The 19,529-nt window shown below is 38.4% G+C and overlaps 1 non-coding gene across 1 annotated transcript; it reads right to left on the minus strand.

Moving 5' to 3' along the window:
* Positions 1-6,616: 6,616 nt before the first annotated feature.
* LOC130949250 (small nucleolar RNA R71) lies at positions 6,617-6,720 on the minus strand. The gene has a single exon (XR_009073354.1). It is a non-coding gene; the product is annotated as a small nucleolar RNA R71 (small nucleolar RNA).
* Between the last annotated feature and the right edge of the window lie 12,809 nt (positions 6,721-19,529).

The raw sequence follows: 19,529 nt of genomic DNA on the forward strand, positions 1-19,529 counted from the left end.
ACTCTTGTTTCCATCTGAAGGGGGAAGGGAGAGAGAAGGGGTAAGAACTGGGGAGTTCTTAGTAGGGTGGGGGTTGTTAGTTAAGTTCGTTAATTCTATGTTGTTTGGCAGATGAATAACAGAATATAGATGAGCAGTAAACAGAAGATAGATAAATTAAAAAAATAGAGACAACAGAAAGCAGGACACAAACAAAAGAATACAAGAAAATACAACACAAATACAAAGAATAGAATACAAACAAACAAAGCATACATTTACTCAACAATCATAACAGAGGAAATGCACAACCAAGTATGATGCATGTCTGTCCTATGCAGGCCATGAGCTCACGTGTCGGTTTACATCCTGCATCCCGACATTACCTAGGAACAAGTCCCAGATATGGCTTCCCTTTGTGTCCTTAGTGCATATGTGTCGGTGGTAAGAATACCACTCCTTCGTGACTACCGGCAGTCGGCGCAAAGCCCGACCCCATAATATACGCACAAGGGGAAACAGTGATCCTCAGTTCGTGGGCGTCCCCGAGATCAATTCACAACAATAAAACAGAGATCTTCAGTTCGTGGGTTATTCCCCGAGATCAATACACAATAACATAGTGATCTTCAGTTCGTGGGTTATACCCGAGATCAACATACAACGATTCATGGGTTATTCCCGTAATCAATGATTATCAGTCAGTGGGTTTTTCCCGCTTATAAACAAATAACAATTATGGGTTTCCCGAGATTAATGATCATTCAGTTCGTGGGTACTTCCCGAATTCAACCAATTATCAGTTCATGGGTGTTCCCCGTAGTTAAACAATTAACAGTTCGTGGGGTATTCCCGCCTTTTATCGTTTTTCGTCATCCTTTCTCAACCTCAACAAATCCACAAATCAATCTTCATTTCCTCTTTCCCTTTGAATCCTTAACACATATTCCTAAACCTTTCTTAACTTTCTCTTTATCTCTTTACTCTGCTCTAATTACTCTGTTTTCTGTATCTCTTTATTTTTCTCTGATTACTATTTCCTTTATATATATGTTACTCTTCTTCTCTTTATCTCTTTCCTCAACTCTGATTATTCTGTTCTCTGTGTTTCCCTACTCTGCTCTGGTTTTCTCTGCTTAACATATATAGTTGAAGCTTATGTAAATTTCGGTATGAATAGTTAGCCTGTCCCAAGTATAGGTTCATTAAGTCTATACTGAAATAGTTTAACTTTTCATATAATACCTAACCCTAGTCGCAACTCAAGTACTATCTAAGTTGCCCTAATTCGTTCACTAATCTCTGTCTGTTTTCTATCATTAAAACTTTACAGACTTTTTCTTTGACTTTTATCTTTTCTTCAACCTTTATCTTTTCTTTATCTTTTCCTCACTAACATGTTATTACCACTCCCTAAGTGTTTTATGAAGGTAATTATGAGATTCTGCACTTAAAGTTGTCTTTCTAAAGCTTTTACAGAAAACTGCCTTTTTTGCATTATTTTATTATTTTTATTAAAATATTATTTTTAATTAAATATTATTATTTATTATTTTATTATTAAATTTTCGAAAATTAACTCACTTTTACTTTTAACCTTTAAAATTTACTTTTTACCACCCGTAACTTTTAATATTTCTACTTTTACCACCCTAACTTTCAGAAATTACCAAACAACCCCTAAAACACCAAAAATTTTACTTCCTTGCCCTTTTTAAGATCTAAGGCCTGTTCTTCATTGTTCTTCATCACACTCAAAGTGTTCTTCATGTTCTTCATAAATTCTTCAGATTCTTTCTCTGTTTTTACACGTTTTTCAGTCTTTTCAGCAACCGATTTTTACTATAATTCATAATAAATTAGCAGCCACTAAAACCCCATCTTTTCTATATGATTTCAACACAAATTGACCCTCAATTTAAGCTTAGGGTTTCGTTTTTCCAGCTGCCCAAGAACATGAACTTTAAAGCTTGAATTTCATCAAATTTCATCAAAATTTCACCAAATTTTCACCAAGAATCAATCATATATGCAACCAATTTTTAGCACAGCCAAATAATACAACATTCACACATCTCAAACACAAATAATCAAGATTAATTTCGTGACACCCTACCTTGATTTGCTGCCTCAAATCCGGTTACTCTTTCAGGTGGTCCTTAAGCACTTTTTCTTCCTAAATCACATCAAGAACACCTTTAAATCCAAAAATCCTCAACTAACCAAATCTCACTCAGCATGTTAGGAAGTGATTTCTAACCTTAGACTTTCTGAAAAGTCACGTTTCTTGGACCTCAAGTCAAGTTAAGCATGATTCCTAAGGAAGAACATCAAGAAAACACATGTTTTGCATGGTTTTCCTTGAAAACCGAATTGAAAGGGGAAAGGAACAGCCATCTCACCTTATTTCCAGCCTTGATAAGTCACATGGTTATGTAGAGGAAGAAGAGAGGATTATTTTGGTGAAATCGGAGTTTTGATTTGAGTTTTAGTTCAGAAGAAATCAAGCTTTGAAGATTTATGAACCAAGAACTTTCTCTCCTTTTTCACTTGGTGATTTTCGGCCACAATGAGCAAATGAGGCAGCCTTGGGGGTTTTGGGGGTGTAGGGTGAGTTGTGATTGGTTGGCTTGGAGGTGGATTAAAATAATATTAAAATATCTCAGGTGTATAACAACTAAAACTAGGTGTATCGGAACACTCGTAAAAATATCTCTAAAAGTTATTTTCTGAGCTACTAGCATAAATGACACTAGTAACATATTTATTATGAGAATAAAACATGTATGATGAGGCCTTAGCATTGCTAAAGTCATCAGAGAGTGCTAGTGCTAAGCTGCACCAGTAAACCGTAAACCCGGTTAAACCGATTTTCTGTTTTTAACAAAAACAGACCAGGTAACCCTATAATATCATTCAAGAAGCTTCTAATACTCATATAATGATGATATTACCCTATTATCTCTCTTCTCTCATGAATCGAGTCCGGTTCGTCAAACTGAGACTATTTACGAAAAACCGGATCAAAACTCCTAACCGATACGGTTCAAAAACTATGTTCTTCGTGACTGCGTTATCGAGCTTGACTCGGAAAAGGTTCTAGCTTAAAGATGACATAATGACAATGAGGATTGAGATACTTGATGATATATCAAAGGTTCTCCTTTTACCGATCCTCCGGAGTTCTCCGTATCTTTAGAAAAGATCTCACGTACTCGAAAATTAGGGTTGTTACATTCTACCCTCCTAAAAGAAAATTTTGCCCTCAAAATTTGAGGCGTAGGTAAAAAGTTGCAATGATATCTGACTTAAGCAAATTCTTAGCATAGAACTTACCTCAAGCGATAGATCCAAACTTTATAGTGTTGCCAGCAGACTCATCTACCATTCTTTTCCGACAGACTCTTGCCCGATGTCCTTCCTTATTACAATAGTAACATAAACCTGTTCTAACCCGGCAAAGCCTACTACCATGGTTCTTTCCACAAGTTGGGCATATTACACCATTCTGAGCTTGGTGAGGTTGACTCTCATGTCCTTGTCGAATGTCACGGTTATTGTCACTATGATGCCAAGGCATCTTAGGCTAGTTTCACTAGCATTTTTCTGTTAGTTTTAGTTGTTTTATGCATTTTCTTGAGCTTAAAGTAACCAGGAATGGTTCAATGAATAACAAAGCAATAAACCATCCAAACAGTATGATTTTGATGCAAATTTCATGAGTTTTTAGTTATATTACTTGAATGCTATGAATGAAAGATTTCTCATGAAATTTTGCAAGAATTTGATGCAGTTGTTTGGATGATTTCAGGGAAGAAGAGGCTAGGCAAGGAAGCAACAAAATCAATAAAGGAAGCTTGAATATCACATGTGGAGTTTAAGCTCCAGTTTAAGCTCCAGTTTAAGCTTAAACTGGAGCTTAAACGCCAAAATCATGAAAGCTGAGGAAAGGCTGAAAGTGGCGTTTAACCTCCAGTTTAACCTTAAACTGGAAGGTAAACGCCAGAATTGAAAGCACCAGGGAGCCATTTCCACGTTTAAGCTCCAGTTTAACCTTAAACTGGAGCTTAAACGTGTTCGACCATTCTCCTACAGGGTTGCGTTTTGCATTTCCACGTTTAAGCTCCAGTTTAAGCTTAAACTGGAGCTTAAACGTGTTCGACCCAATTTTCCTCCAGGGATTGCCTTCCTCATTTCCATGTTTAAGCTCCAGTTTAAGCTTAAACTGGAGCTTAAACGTGTTCGACATTCCACCCTCCAGGGTTGCCTTATTCCATTTCCACGTTTAAGCTTCAGTTTAACCTTAAACTGAAGCTTAAACGTGTTCGACATTCCACCCTCCAGGGTTGCCTTATTCCAATTCCACGTTTAAGCTTCAGTTTAACCTTAAACTGAAGCTTAAACGTGTTCGACTTATATCACTCCAGGAGTGTCCAACGTTTAAGTTGCAGTTTAAGCTTAAACTGCAACTTAAACGCCACTAATTGAAAAAGGTTTCTGGGCCAAAGATATTGCAGTTTAAGTTAGCATTTCAGCACAAACATTAACTTAAACACACTCTGGTATGAAACCCAATTGAATATCATGGTTTATGGGATTGGGCCTGAAGAATTGATGAGTCTGGAATTTCAATTTGTTGAGTCATGTGTCAGTACTTGATTATCACTAAGTTGGCTCAATGAATGTTATAGAATTGGATCAGCAGCCTCATCAGGATTATGGATCATAAACCCAAGGCAAAAGGAAATCAGGAAAAGGCCTCAAAGCCCAAGAAACACAACAGAAGCTCAATTTAGAAAGTGTATAAATAGGATAGAATTTAAGTTTGAGAGAATTTTTGGAAATCGGAGAACTTTTGATCATTTTTCTAGTTTTCATACTTTTTGTAATTGAATTCAGAGCTATGACTCACTAAACCCCCTTTCATTGGGTTAGGGAGCTCTATTGTAATTCAATGAATCAATAATAGTTTTTATCTTCTTCTTCAATCTTTTCTCTTGAATTTTTGTTAGAAAGCTTCTCGATCTAATTCCATTGGTTAGTTGTCTTGGGAAAGAAACTATCCATAATTGGAATCCTTCAGAACCTTGGGAAAGGAATGGAGGATTCATGCTAGAGAAGCTTTCTCACAGTGAATTGGATTGGGGTTTGGATGGATATTGTGACATGTAATCCTACCAAATTGTGGTTCATGAAACTGTGTGGTATAATCAGTGATCGAGCATCATCTCTTCTTATGAACATTTAAACCAAGGGATTGGGAATTTGTTTATTTTTAGAGAGAATTGGTGAGCCAAGGGATTGGGATCCAATCATATAAGATTGCCAAGCAAAATTCAATAAACGCATTGGTTGAGGAAGGGATAAAAATGTTTTGATTCGGAGATCTCAATATCTCCTGAAACCCAATGAATTCCCCATTTCTGATCTACCACTTTCTATTTACATTCTGCAATTAAACTCATGTAATCACCCCGATCCCTTTTTTAATTTCAGCAATTTAGCTTCTCGCTCTTTAATTCATGCAATTTAAGATTCCGCAATTTCAATTTCTTGCCATTTACGCTTCCAGCCAATTTTACATTCCGCAATTCTCATCTAAATCTTGATTCCGCTCAACTAGAACACACTTCTAATCCGAATTGCTCACTCAACCAATCCTTGTGGGATTCGACCTCACTCTATTGTGAGTTTTTACTTGACGATAACCGGTGCACTTGCCGGAAGGAATTTTTGCCGATCGTGCAATTTCCTAAAATCGTAGCATCAAGTTTATGGCGCCGTTGCCGGGGATTGGTTTTCGATTGACAATTCTCAAATTGGAAGTTAACTAGATTGAGCATTTTTCTTGTTTTGTTAATTCAGTTCAAGTTACTTGTTGAATTTTTAATTTCTGCACTCTGTTACTTGCTTTCTTTCTTTATGCCTTTAAATTCAAGCAACTAACTCACTGACTCACTAACTATTTGAATTAATTCCTCAATTGCTCTAACCATACTCTTCCATTAACCAAGAGTACTTCACTTGTTTGTTGCCTGTGCTGTGTTCTTGTATGACAGGTAGGAGAAGAGAGACATCAACTCATCCATATACTGAACCAGAGAGGACCCTTCATAAACTTAGAAGGGAAGCAAGAGGGAAGAGAGTACTGGGAGAAGAAGAATCTGAAGGAGAATCTGAGGACAATTTTGAGGAAGCTCTAGATCTCAACATGGATAGAGAAGTTCACAACCATGAGAGAGCTGATGGAAACAATGCCATTCCCGAGAGGAGGGTTCTTGGTTCATACATAAACCCAACCTCTGGGAATTGTGGTAGCAGCATTCAGAAACCACCCATTCAGGCCAACAATTTTGAACTCAAACCACAGCTAATATCACTGGTGGAGGATCATTGTTCATTTGGTGGGAGTGCTAATGAAGATCCAAACCAACATCTCACAAAATTCCTGAGAATTTGCGACACTGTGAAGTCCAATGGAGTCCAGGAAGATGCCTATAAACTGCTCTTGTTCCCATTTTCACTTAGGGACAAGGCAGCTAAGTGGCTGGAATCATTCCCAAGGGGAAGCCTAACAACCTGGGATGAGGTGGAAAGCAAGTTTCTGGCACGTTTTTACCCTCCACAAAAGGTCAATAGGCTTTGATCTGAGGTTCAGACTTTTAGACAACAAGATGGTGAAACTCTCTACGAGGCATGGGAGAGGTTCAAGGAGTTGACAAGGAAATGCCCACCAGACATGTTTCATGACTGGGTGCAATTGCATATTTTCTATGATGGACTTTCTTATGAATCAAGGAAGGCTGTAGACCATACATCAGGAGGTTCATTGAACAGGAAAAAGACTGTGGAAGAAGCCATTGAAGTGATTGAGACAGTGGCTGAGAATGAGTACTACTATGCTTCAGAGAGACACAACACTAAGGGAGTCATGGAGCTGAACCATGTTGATACAATTCTAGCCCAAAACAAGGTGTTTGCCAAGCAACTAGCAGAGCTCACCAGGAAATTAGGAACAAATCAAGTGGCTGCGATACACACACAAGATCAAGAGGAGGTAAGCACTGAAGGAGGTGATTGGGAAGAGGCCAACTATGTGGGAAATCGACAAAGGCAACCATATGATCCACATTCCAACACTTACAACCCAGGCTGGAAAAACCACCCAAACTTTGGGTGGGGAAACCAGCAAACCCAACCACAAAATCACAAACCTTACAACTCCAACCAACATAATAATTCCACATACCAAAACTCCAACCAAAAATCATACCAAGCCACACAAAACACCTACTCCCAACCACCATATCATGGCCAAAATAATCAACCTGCCCAACCTAATCCGAACCAACAATTTCAAGATCAATTAAACAGGATAGAAAGAATGCTTGCAACCATGGGTCAAGACATAACCGAATTGAAAGCCTTTAAGGAAGAAGTAAATTCTAACTTGCAAAACCAAGGAGCTGCCATCCAGAAGTTAGAAAATCAAATTGGGTATTTGTCTAAGCAAACCCCTGGGCCAAGCGTTTCTCATGCCGCCAAGGCTATTGCAAGGGAAGAATGTAAGGCCATAACCCTCAGAAGTGGAAAGAAGCTAAAGGAGATCTCAAAGGAAACCACAGAGGATGAAGCAAAGGAAAATGTGAGAGACAAGGAACAGGGACAATCTTTTACACCGTCTGCAACAAAAGAAAACGAAAAAGAGGTCCTGAAGCCTTATACACCCAAAGCACCATATCCTCAACGTTTGATGAAAAGTGAAAAGGATGGCCAATTCTCCAGATTTTTGGAGATTTTCAAGAAGCTTCAAATCAACATTCCGTTTACTGAGGCAATAGAGCAAATGCCACTCTATGCAAAATTCTTAAAGGAATTAATGACCAAGAAGAGAAGCTGGAGAAATGAGGAAACTGTGTTGTTGACTGAAGAATGCAGTGCCATCATTCAACACAAATTGCCTCAGAAATTGAAGGATCCAGGCAGTTTCCAAATCCCCTGCATCATAGGAGAAGTCATGGTGGAGAAGGCCTTGTGTGACTTAGGGGCCAGTATCAATTTGATGTCTCTAACAATGATGAGAAGAATGAAGATTGAGGAAGCCAAACCAACAAGAATGGCTCTCCAATTGGTAGATCGAACTTTTAAATTCCCTCATGGGATAGTTGAGGATTTGTTGGTGAAAGTGGGAGATTTTATATTTCCTGCTGATTTTGTGGTGTTAGATATGGAGGAAGAAGCCAAAGCTTCGATAATCCTGGGAAGACCCTTCTTAGCTACTGCTGGAGCCATCATAGATGTCCAAAAGGGTGAACTCACTCTTAGACTACATGATGAGCAATTGGTGTTTAACGTATTCAAGGCAATGAGCTATCCATCAAAATCACTAAAGGAATGCATGAGGGTGGATGTAGTGGACATTGCAGTACAAGAAACCTTTGAGGAAACAACAAAGGAAGTGGCAGAGGAGGAGTTCACCAAGGATATTGAAGTTAGTGACATCAAGGCTGCTGAAACAACCATGCCAAGCATGCCAGAGAGAGTGAAAGAAGAGAAGGAAGCACCAAAACCTGAGCTCAAAGCATTGCCCCCTAATCTCAAGTATGCATACTTGGGTAGTGATGAGAGCCATCCTGTTATCATTAGCTCTGCCCTGAGCCAAGAACAGGAAGAAGAATTGATCAAGGTGCTACAAACTCATCAAGATGCCATTGGATAGACCCTAGCTGATTTGAAGGGGATAAGTTCATCCATATGCATGCATAAAATCTTGTTAGAAGAAGATGCTAGACCCTCCATTCAAGCTCAGAGAAGATTGAATCCCGTCATGAAAGAAGTGGTACAAAAGGAGGTCATGAAGTTATGGCAGGCAGGGGTAATCTACCCCATTTCTGATAGCCCATGGGTTAGTCCCATCCATGTAGTTCCCAAGAAAGGTGGCATAACTGTGGTGCCAAATGAGAGGAACGAACTCATACCCACAAGAACTGTCACTGGGTGGAGGATGTGCATAGACTACAGGAAGCTCAATGAAGCCACCAGAAAAGATCATTTCCCACTCCCATTCATGGATCAGATGCTTGAAAGGCTTGCAGGACATGCTTACTATTGCTTTCTGGATGGATACTCAGGCTATAATCAGATAGTAGTTGATCCAAGAGATCAAGAGAAAACATCATTTGTTTGTCCATATGGAGTTTTTGCTTATAGACGCATGCCCTTTGGATTGTGCAATGCACCTGCCACTTTCCAAAGATGCATGCTGTCCATCTTTTCGGACATGATTGAAAAATTTATTGAGGTTTTCATGGATGATTTTTCTGTGTTTGGAGATTCTTTTCCTAGCTGCCTACACCACCTTGCCTTGGTGCTTAAGAGATGCCAAGAGACCAACCTAGTATTAAACTGGGAAAAGTGTCATTTCATGGTCACAGAAGGAATAGTCCTTGGCCACAAAATCTCTAATAGAGGCATTGAGGTGGACAGAGCTAAGGTGGAACTCATTGAAAAACTACCTCCACCAAGTAATGTCAAGGCAGTTAGGAGTTTTTTGGGACACGCTGGCTTTTACAGAAGGTTTATTAGAGACTTTTCTAAAATAGCCAAACCTTTGAGTAATTTGCTTGTCTCTGATACACCCTTTGTATTTGATAAAAATTGCATGGTAGCCTATGAACTTTTGAAGCAAAAACTTTCCTCTGCACCTATCATTGCCCCACCTGATTGGAACTTACCTTTTGAACTGATGTGTGATGCATCAAACCTTGCTATTGGGGCAGTGTTAGGACAAAGGAAAGACAATTTGGTACATGTGATTTATTATGCCAGTAAAGTCTTGAATGATAACCAAAGGAATTACACAACCACTGAAAAAGAACTCTTGGCAATAGTCTTTGCATTTGACAAATTTAGATCCTATCTCATTGGATCTAAAGTCATTGTCTTCACTGATCATTCAGCTTTAAAATACTTACTTGCTAAACAAGAATCCAAACCAAGACTTATTAGATGGGTTCTTTTGTTGCAGGAATTTGACATTGAAATCAAAGACAAGAAGGGTGTAGAGAACAAGGTGGCAGACCATTTATCAAGGATACCATGTGAAGAAGGAAGCACACAAAGCACACATATAAATGAGTGCTTTCCTGATGATCAACTCATGGTAATTCACAAAGCACCCTGGTTTGCAGACATAGCAAACTTCAAAGCCACTGGGAGTTTGCCGTTGGAATTTAACAAGCATCAAAGGAAGAAATTGGTAAATGATGCCAAATACTTCATCTGGGACGAACCATACTTGTTCAAAAAATGTTCGGATGGCATACTCAGAAGATGCATATCAGAGGAAGAAGGAAGGAAAGTCTTATGGGACTGCCATGGCTCCACTTATGGAGGACATTTTGCAGGAGAAAGAACAGCAGCTAAGGTGTTGCAGTGTGGTTTTTATTGGCCCACTATCTTCAAAGATGCAAAGGAACTAGTGAAACACTGCCATGAATGCTAGAAAGCGGGGAACCTGCCAAGAAGAAATGAAATGCCACAACAATTCATTCTGGAACTTGAATTGTTTGATGTATGGGGGATAGATTTCATGGGACCCTTTCCCACCTCATACTCAAATAATTATATTCTTGTGGCAGTAGACTATGTCTCCAAATGGGTTGAAGCAATAGCAACTCCAACCAATGATAATAAGGTAGTCATGAACTTCCTCAGAAAACACATTTTTTGCCGTTTTGGGGTTCCAAGAGCAATCATCAGTGATGGAGGAAGCCACTTCTGTAACAAACCATTAGAGGCATTGCTTCTAAAATATGGATTCAAACACAAGGTAGCCACACCATACCATCCACAGACAAGTGGGCAAGCCGAAATATCTAATAGGGAACTCAAAAGAATCCTGGAAAAGACTGTGGGAACTTCAAGGAAGGACTGGTCGATTAAGCTAGATGATGCTCTTTGGGCATATAGGACAGCTTTCAAAACACCAATTGGAATGTCTCCTTACCAACTAGTATATGGAAAAGCTTGCCATTTGCCACTGGAGTTAGAGCACAAGGCATTCTGGGCCTTGAAACTCTTGAACTTGGACAGCAAAGCTGCTGGAGAAAGAAGGATGTTGCAAATTCAAGAGTTGGAAGAATTCAGAGCTGAAGCTTATGAGAATGCCAAAATTTACAAAGAAAGAGCAAAGAAGAAGCATGACAGCAACATAGCCCCAAGGAAATTTGAAGAGGGACAAAAAGTATTGCTCTACAATTCTAGGCTGAAGCTATTTCCAGGGAAGCTAAAATCAAGGTGGTCTGGACCATTCCTTGTCACCAAGGTCTCCCAATATGGACAAGTAGAAATCATGGAAGAAAAGTCACAACGAACCTTCACTGTGAATGGTCAAAGACTCAAACATTACTTGGGAGATGTAGAGGAGAAGGACAAGGTTAAATATCACCTCAACTGAGGAAGCTGACCGTCAAGCTAATGACGTTAAAGAAGCGCTTGTTGGGAGGCAACCCAACCTGAGGTAATACTCCCTTGCTGTTTCTTTTATTTGTTTCAATAAAAAGGTGAAGTAGTTTCTGTGCATTGCAAAGAATTAAGTTTGGTGTTTCACACCAAACAATGAATTCGTGGATCAATAATTCAAAGGGGAATGTGTGACTTTAAGTTTGGTGTTTCACCATACAAATCAACTGAACACAACAACCTTTGAATTATATGAAAGGAACAACCATTCTAAGCAATCACAGAAATGCTTAAAAATTCTTAGCAGCAACTTCATTCCAAGGAGAATTCAAGGATTCAAAGAGCAGAGGAGTAAGTAGGAGACTAAGTTTGGTGTTCACACACCAACTTAAGACTCAGACACTTGCCCATACATAGTTGAGCTAACCATTCAAGTGCTTGAGAAGCAAGCAACTTCATCACTCTTTGCAGGAAAGGAAATAAGGATCTTAGAAAGAACATGAAGCAACAACTAGGAGAAGAAGGAGAAATCAAATTGTTTCCTGGCAACAAAGAGAAAACAAGAAATTTCACAAAGTGGTGTTGTTCCTTGACCATTCTTTAAAAGGCAAACAAAAGCATGCTTGTTCTGGTCTAAACTGTAATTGTTGAATCTTTCTGGAATGTGAAGTTTTTAGTATGAGTGTTGGTTTACTGCTTTGAATAAAGTGAATGCCTAGATGTTTGGATATAACTTCACCTTCTTAAACAAATGCTTGCCATGCTTGTTTTGTTTCAAAAAAAAAATAAAAGAAAAGTTTGAACAAAAGTAACTTGGCTCAATTAGTGACAAATCAAGTAGAATTAAGTGGTGGTATGCATGCTTGATTGTTTAGTCAGATCACTGGAAATTGAGTGTAGAATTATCATTTTTGTGTAGAAGTTTGAATACTGTCTATGGATCTTGATGAATAAATGTCTTTGGCCATGAAAAAGAAAGAAAAAGAAGAAGAAAAAGCCACTGAAAAAGGGCAACCAAAAAGCAAAAAAATTGAGAAAATAAGCTAGGCACCAATGGTTTGAACTTCTGAGACAAATGCCTGTGATGTTTATGTATTACGGATATGCTTGGATGAATAGGTTCTGAGGAGTGTTTCAACACTTGGTAACTTGGGTTAACTAACTCGGGATTATCAACCAAAAGTCCATTATCAAGAGCAACCTAGATACAAAGCATTTAGTCACACAAAGAGGTGCTGGGCACCAATGTCTCAAGAAGAAACGTGAACTAAAATGCCTGTAGTTGATATGTGTAGTGCACTGATAAGAAAAAGAAAATGCCAAAGGCTTGTGCAACACATGACACTGAGCAAACAAGGAGCAAAGGAGCTCTAAGAAATAGAAAAACAAAGAAGGGAAAAGTGCCAAGGACATAAGAATAACAAGAGGCCATAGCAGTGTTTGGTGGATGCAATGAAAAAGTGATAATCTTACCTGATAAGAATGAAAAAGTGATGCTGCAACTTTCTGCATAAAACCCTTCTAATGAACTTCAAATGCTTGCTAATATAGCCAATGTAATTGCTTTCTATTTCATACTTTCTTCTCAAATAACTCAGGACTTGCTTAGGGACAAGCAAGTATTAAGTTTGGTGTTGTGATGCCAAGGCATCTTAGGCTAGTTTCACTAGCATTTTTCTGTTAGTTTTAGTTGTTTTATGCATTTTCTTGAGCTTAAAGTAACCAAGAATGGTTAAATGAATAACAAAGCAATAAACCATCCAAACAGTATGATTTTGATGCAAATTTCATGAGTTTTTAGTTATATTACTTGAATGCTATGAATGAAAGATTTCTCATGAAATTTTGCAAGACTTTGATGCAGTTGTTTGGATGATTTCAGGGAAGAAGAGGCTAGGCAAGGAAGCAACAAAATCAATAAAGGAAGCTTGAATATCACATGTGGAGTTTAAGCTCCAGTTTAAGCTCCAGTTTAAGCTTAAACTGGAGCTTAAACGCCAAAATCATGAAAGCTGAGGAAAGGCTGAAAGTGGCGTTTAACCTCCAGTTTAACCTTAAACTGGAAGTTAAACGCCAGAATTGAAAGCACCAGGGAGCCATTTCCACGTTTAAGCTCCAGTTTAACCTTAAACTGGAGCTTAAACGTGTTCGACCATTCTCCTCCAGGGTTGTGTTTTGCATTTCCACGTTTAAGCTCCAGTTTAAGCTTAAACTGGAGCTTAAACGTGTTCGACCCAATTTTCCTCCAGGGATTGCCTTCCTCATTTCCACGTTTAAGCTCCAGTTTAAGCTTAAACTGGAGCTTAAACGTGTTCGACATTCCACCCTCCAGGGTTGCCTTATTCCATTTCCACGTTTAAGCTTCAGTTTAACCTTAAACTGAAGCTTAAACGTGTTCGACATTCCATCCTCCAGGGTTGCCTTATTCCAATTCCACGTTTAAGCTTCAGTTTAACCTTAAACTGAAGCTTAAACGTGTTCGACTTATATCACCTCCAGGAGTGTCCAACGTTTAAGTTGCAGTTTAAGCTTAAACTGCAACTTAAACGCCACTAATTGAAAAAGGTTTCTGGGCCAAAGATATTGCAGTTTAAGTTAGCATTTGAGCACAAACATTAACTTAAACACACTCTGGTATGAAACCCAATTGAATATCATGGTTTATGGGATTGGGCCTGAAGAATTGATGAGTCTGGAATTTCAATTTGTTGAGTCATGTGTCAGTACTTGATTATCACTAAGTTGGCTCAATGAATATTACAGAATTGGATCAGCAGCCTCATCAGGATTATGGATCATAAACCCAAGGCAAAAGGAAATCAGGAAAAGGCCTCAAAGCCCAAGAAACACAACAGAAGCTCAATTTAGAAAGTGTATAAATAGGATAGAATTTAAGTTTGAGAGAATTTTTGGAAATCGGAGAACTTTTGATCATTTTTCTAGTTTTCATACTTTTTGTAATTGAATTCAGAGCTATGACTCACTAAACCCCCTTTCATTGGGTTAGGGAGCTCTATTGTAATTCAATGAATCAATAATAGTTTTTATCTTCTTCTTCAATCTTTTCTCTTGAATTTTTGTTAGAAAGCTTCTCGATCTAATTCCATTGGTTAGTTGTCTTGGGAAAGAAACTATCCATAATTGGAATCCTTCGGAACCTTGGGAAAGGAATGGAGGATTCATGCTAGAGAAGCTTTCTCACAGTGAATTGGATTGGGGTTTGGATGGATATTGTGACATGTAATCCTACCAAATTGTGGTTCATGAAACTGTGTGGTATAATCAGTGATCGAGCATCATCTCTTCTTATGAACATTTATACCAAGGGATTGGGAATTTGTTTGTTTTTAGAGAGAATTGGTGAGCCAAGGGATTGGGATCCAATCATATAAGATTGCCAAGCAAAATTCAATGAACGCATTGGTTGAGGAAGGGATAAAAATGTTTTGATTCGGAGATCTCAATATCTCCTGAAACCCAATGAATTCCCCATTTCTGATCTACCACTTTCTATTTACATTCTGCAATTAAATTCATGCAATCACCCCGATCCCTTTTTTAATTTCAGCAATTTAGCTTCTCGCTCTTTAATTCATGCAATTTAAGATTCCGCAATTTCAATTTCTTGCCATTTACGCTTCCAGCCAATTTTACATTCTACAATTCTCATCTAAATCTTGATTCCGCTCAACTAGAACACACTTCTAATCCGAATTGCTCACTCAACCAATCCTTGTGGGATTCGACCTCACTATATTGTGAGTTTTTACTTGACGATAACCGGTGCACTTGCCGGAAGGAATTTTTGCCGATCGTGCAATTTTCTAAAATCGTAGCATCACCATTATTGCAAGTTAGAAGGCTGACAGCTCGGTGGTTTCCATTCCAATGCTGGAATTGACCAATGGCTTTAAAGTTGCGACCTTGAGGGGCTAAATTCTGAACAAAGTCTCTTTGTAAATCCTCCCTATGACTTGCTCGAGCTATTGCCAACTTCTTTGAACATTCTTCCACTAGTTTACTTTTATTCACTAGTTCAGCAAAATTTCGTATCTCTAGCGGAACAACAGAATTCATCAGTTCTTCTCGGAGTCCTCCTTCAAACTTTAAACACTTCCATTCCTCAAAGTCTACTGGGTTCCCTTGACAAATCTTGGAGAAACGACACAAGTCATCGAATTTACGGGCATACTCAGCAATAGTCATATCCCCTTGTTTCAGCTGCATAAGCTCCATCTCCTTGGCATCACGTGCTGCTCTCGGGAAATACTTCTTATAAAATTCATCCCTAAAGGTATCCCAAGGAATGTCATTTTCATTCTGTTGCAGTAGTCGCTGTATCCCTTGCCACCAATGCTCCGCTTCTCCTTCCAGCATATAAATAGCGAACTCCACGTGTTGGCCTTCCGGAACATGTTGCGCTCGCAGTGATCGTTCGATACCTCGAAACCAGTTGTCAGCATCGGTCGCAACGAGTGTACCTTTAAACTTAGGCGGGTTAACCTTTAGAAAGGTCGCAAGGGTCATAGGTCTTTCAGGATGCCCTAAGTTGTTCTCATCATTCCTACTATCTTCCCCATGCTCATTCTCATTCCCGTTTCTCACTCCAAGACGGTCAACAGCCCTAGCCGCTGCAACTGCAGCCTCACACACTGCCTCAGCTACATCGTTCATGGTAGTCATAAACATTTCCTGTTCTCTCTCTCGGTTATCACTAGGGGTTCCTTCTCGCGCACTCCGTCTCTGTGGTCTCATTGTAGTCCTGTTCACACCAAACAATCGTTATTAAGGTGATCAGTCTCAATACCTCAAGTTAAGTGTGAACATTCCCAAAATAAAAACACAGAAACGATCATGCAACACATATCATTGAGATATCCTATAAGCATGAGACACACAACAGAGTATGCAATGAAGCATAGTCAGTCCACTCCCCAGGCTCTACTGGGAACGAACTACTCTGATACCAAATTGTAACGACCCAATTTCTTGTACGTCATGATCATACTAGAAACTGAGCGCTACCAACTTGTCTTCCTAATTATTATCTATTATTTATCATATGAGCCTGATTCGTTGTTAAAAACGTAGTTAATTTGTGAGGTACTTTTTTTTTTGAAAACATTTGGATTAATAAACAGAATCATTCATAAGCAATTCACAAATAATAATAGATAAAACAGATATAAACAACCACACATAAATACATCTCAAGTAGTTGATAACATTCCGTGATCCAGCTTTATTAGAACATAGACCGTTAGTTAAAACACCCCTAGATATAGCTAAATAATAACTATATACATATATATACATACAACATCCTAGGCCCTGACCTGTTCAAGAAGTCCCTAAGCTGGCGCCCAGGCTAGCCTAGACTCTATACTCACCTAGTCCCTCTAACCTACTAAAGCGAGAGAAAATACGTTCTAGGTCTTCTAAACTCAAGTCAGGTGGAACGTCATCAAAAGGTGGAAGGTCGTATACTACTCCTCTGCATGATCATATGACATCAAAGAGCATCTCTCAAGTACTTCATCGAGTGGCCACATAACAGCAACATCGTACGAAGGAGTTAGGCTAAAGTTTGTAGATAAGCGGGGTGCAGACGTTGGCTGGCCTCACCGTATATACATATGAACAGAGAACGGAATTCACCCTAGACTCAGAAGACTACTTAGAGCGGAATCCTTTTTGCAAACGGTCGTCAGCGAACTACGGAAAGAAACTCTTGTTTCCATCTGAAGGGGGAAGGGAGAGAGAAAGGGTAAGAACTGGGGAGTTCTTAGTAGGGTCGGGGTTGTTAGTTAAGTTCATTAATTCTATGTTGTTTGGCAGATGAATAACAGAATATAGATGAGCAGTAAACAGAAGATAGATAAATTAAAAAATAGAGACAACAGAAAGCAGGACACAAACAAAAGAATACAAGAAAATACAACACAAATACAAAGAATAGAATACAAACAAACAAAGCATACATTTACTCAACAATCATAACAGAGAAAATGCACAACCAAGTATGATGCATGTCTGTCCTATGCAGGCCATGAGCTCACGTGTCGGTTTACATCCTGCATCCCGACATTACCTAGGAACAAGTCCCAGATATGGCTTCCCTTTGTGTCCTTAGTGCATATGTGTCGGTGGTAAGAATACCACTCCTTCGTGACTACCGGCAGTCGGCACAAAGCCCAACCCCATAATATACGCACAAGGGGAAACAGTGATCCTCAGTTCATGGGCGTCCCCGAGATCAATTCACAACAATAAAACAGAGATCTTCAGTTCGTGGGTTATTCCCCGAGATCAATACACAATAACATAGTGATCTTCAGTTCGTGGGTTATACCCGAGATAAACATACAACGATTCATGGGTTATTCCCGTAATCAATGATTATCAGTCAGTGGGTTTTTCCGCTTATAAACAAATAACAATTTATGGGTTTCCCCGAGATTAATGATCATTCAGTTCGTGGGTACTTCCCGAATTCAACCAATTATCAGTTCATGGGTGTTCCCCGTAGTTAAACAATTAACAGTTCGTGGGGTATTCCCGCCTTTTATCGTTTTTCGTTATCCTTTCTCAACCTCAGCAAATCCACAAATCAATCTTCATTTCCTCTTTCCCTTTGAATCCTTAACACATATTCCTAAACCTTTCTTAACTTTCTCTTTGTCTCTTTACTCTGCTCTAATTACTCTGTTTTCTGCATCTCTTTATTTTTCTCTAATTACTATTTCCTTTATATATATGTTACTCTTCTTCTCTTTATCTCTTTTCTCAACTCTGATTATTCTGTTCTCTGTGTTTCCCTACTCTGCTCTGGTTTTCTCTGCTTAACATATATAGTTGAAGCTTATGTAAATTTCAGTATGAATAGTTAGCCTGTCCCAAGTATAGGTTCATTAAGTCTATACTGAAATAGTTTAACTTTTCATATAATACCTAACCCTAGTCGCAACTCAAGTACTATCTAAGTTGCCCTAATTCGTTCACTAATCTCTGTCTGTTTTCTATCATTAAAACTTTACAGACTTTTTATTTGACTTTTATCTTTTCTTCAACCTTTATCTTTTCTTTATCTTTTCCTCACTAACATGTTATTACCACTCCCTAAGTGTTTTATGAAGGTAATTATGAGATTCCGCACTTAAAGTTGTCTTTCTAAAGCTTTTACAGAAAACTGCCTTTTTTGCATTATTTTATTATTTTTATTAAAATATTATTTTTAATTAAATATTATTATTTAATATTTTATTATTATTTATTATTTTATTACTAAATTTTCGAAATTAACTCACTTTTACTTTTAACCTTTAAAATTCACTTTTTACCACCCGTAACTTTTAATATTTCTACTTTTACCACCCTAACTTTCAGAAATTACCAAACAACCCCTAAAACACACAAAATTTTACTTCCTTGCCCTTTTTAAGATCTAAGGCCTGTTCTTCATTGTTCTTTATCACACTCAAAGTGTTCTTCATGTTCTTCATAAATTCTTCAGATTCTTTCTCTGTTTTTACCCGTTTTTCAGTCTTTTCAGCAACCGATTTTTACTATAATTCATAATAAATTAGCAGCCACTAAAACCCCATCTTTTCTACATGATTTCAACACAAATTGACCCTCAATTTAAGCTTAGGGTTTCGTTTTTCCAGCTGCCCAAGAACATGAACTTTAAAGCTTGAATTTCATCAAATTTCATCAAAATTTCACCAAATTTTCACCAAGAATCAATCATATATGCAACCAATTTTTAGCACAGCCAAATAATACAAAATTCACACATCTCAAACACAAATAATCAAGATTAATTTCGTGACACCCTACCTTGATTTGCTGCCTCAAATCCGGTTACTCTTTCAGGTGGTCCTTAAGCACTTTTTCTTCCTAAATCACATCAAGAACAACTTTAAATCCAAAAATCCTCAACTAACCAAATCTCACTCAGCATGTTAGGAAGTGATTTCTAACCTTAGACTTTCTGAAAAGTCACGTTTCTTGGCCCTCTAGTCAAGTTAAGCATGATTCCTAAGGAAGAACATCAAGAAAACACATGTTTTGCATGGTTTTTCTTG

Source organism: Arachis stenosperma, chromosome 1, assembly GCF_014773155.1.
Source record: "Arachis stenosperma cultivar V10309 chromosome 1, arast.V10309.gnm1.PFL2, whole genome shotgun sequence".
Classification (NCBI taxonomy): Eukaryota; Viridiplantae; Streptophyta; class Magnoliopsida; order Fabales; family Fabaceae; genus Arachis; species Arachis stenosperma.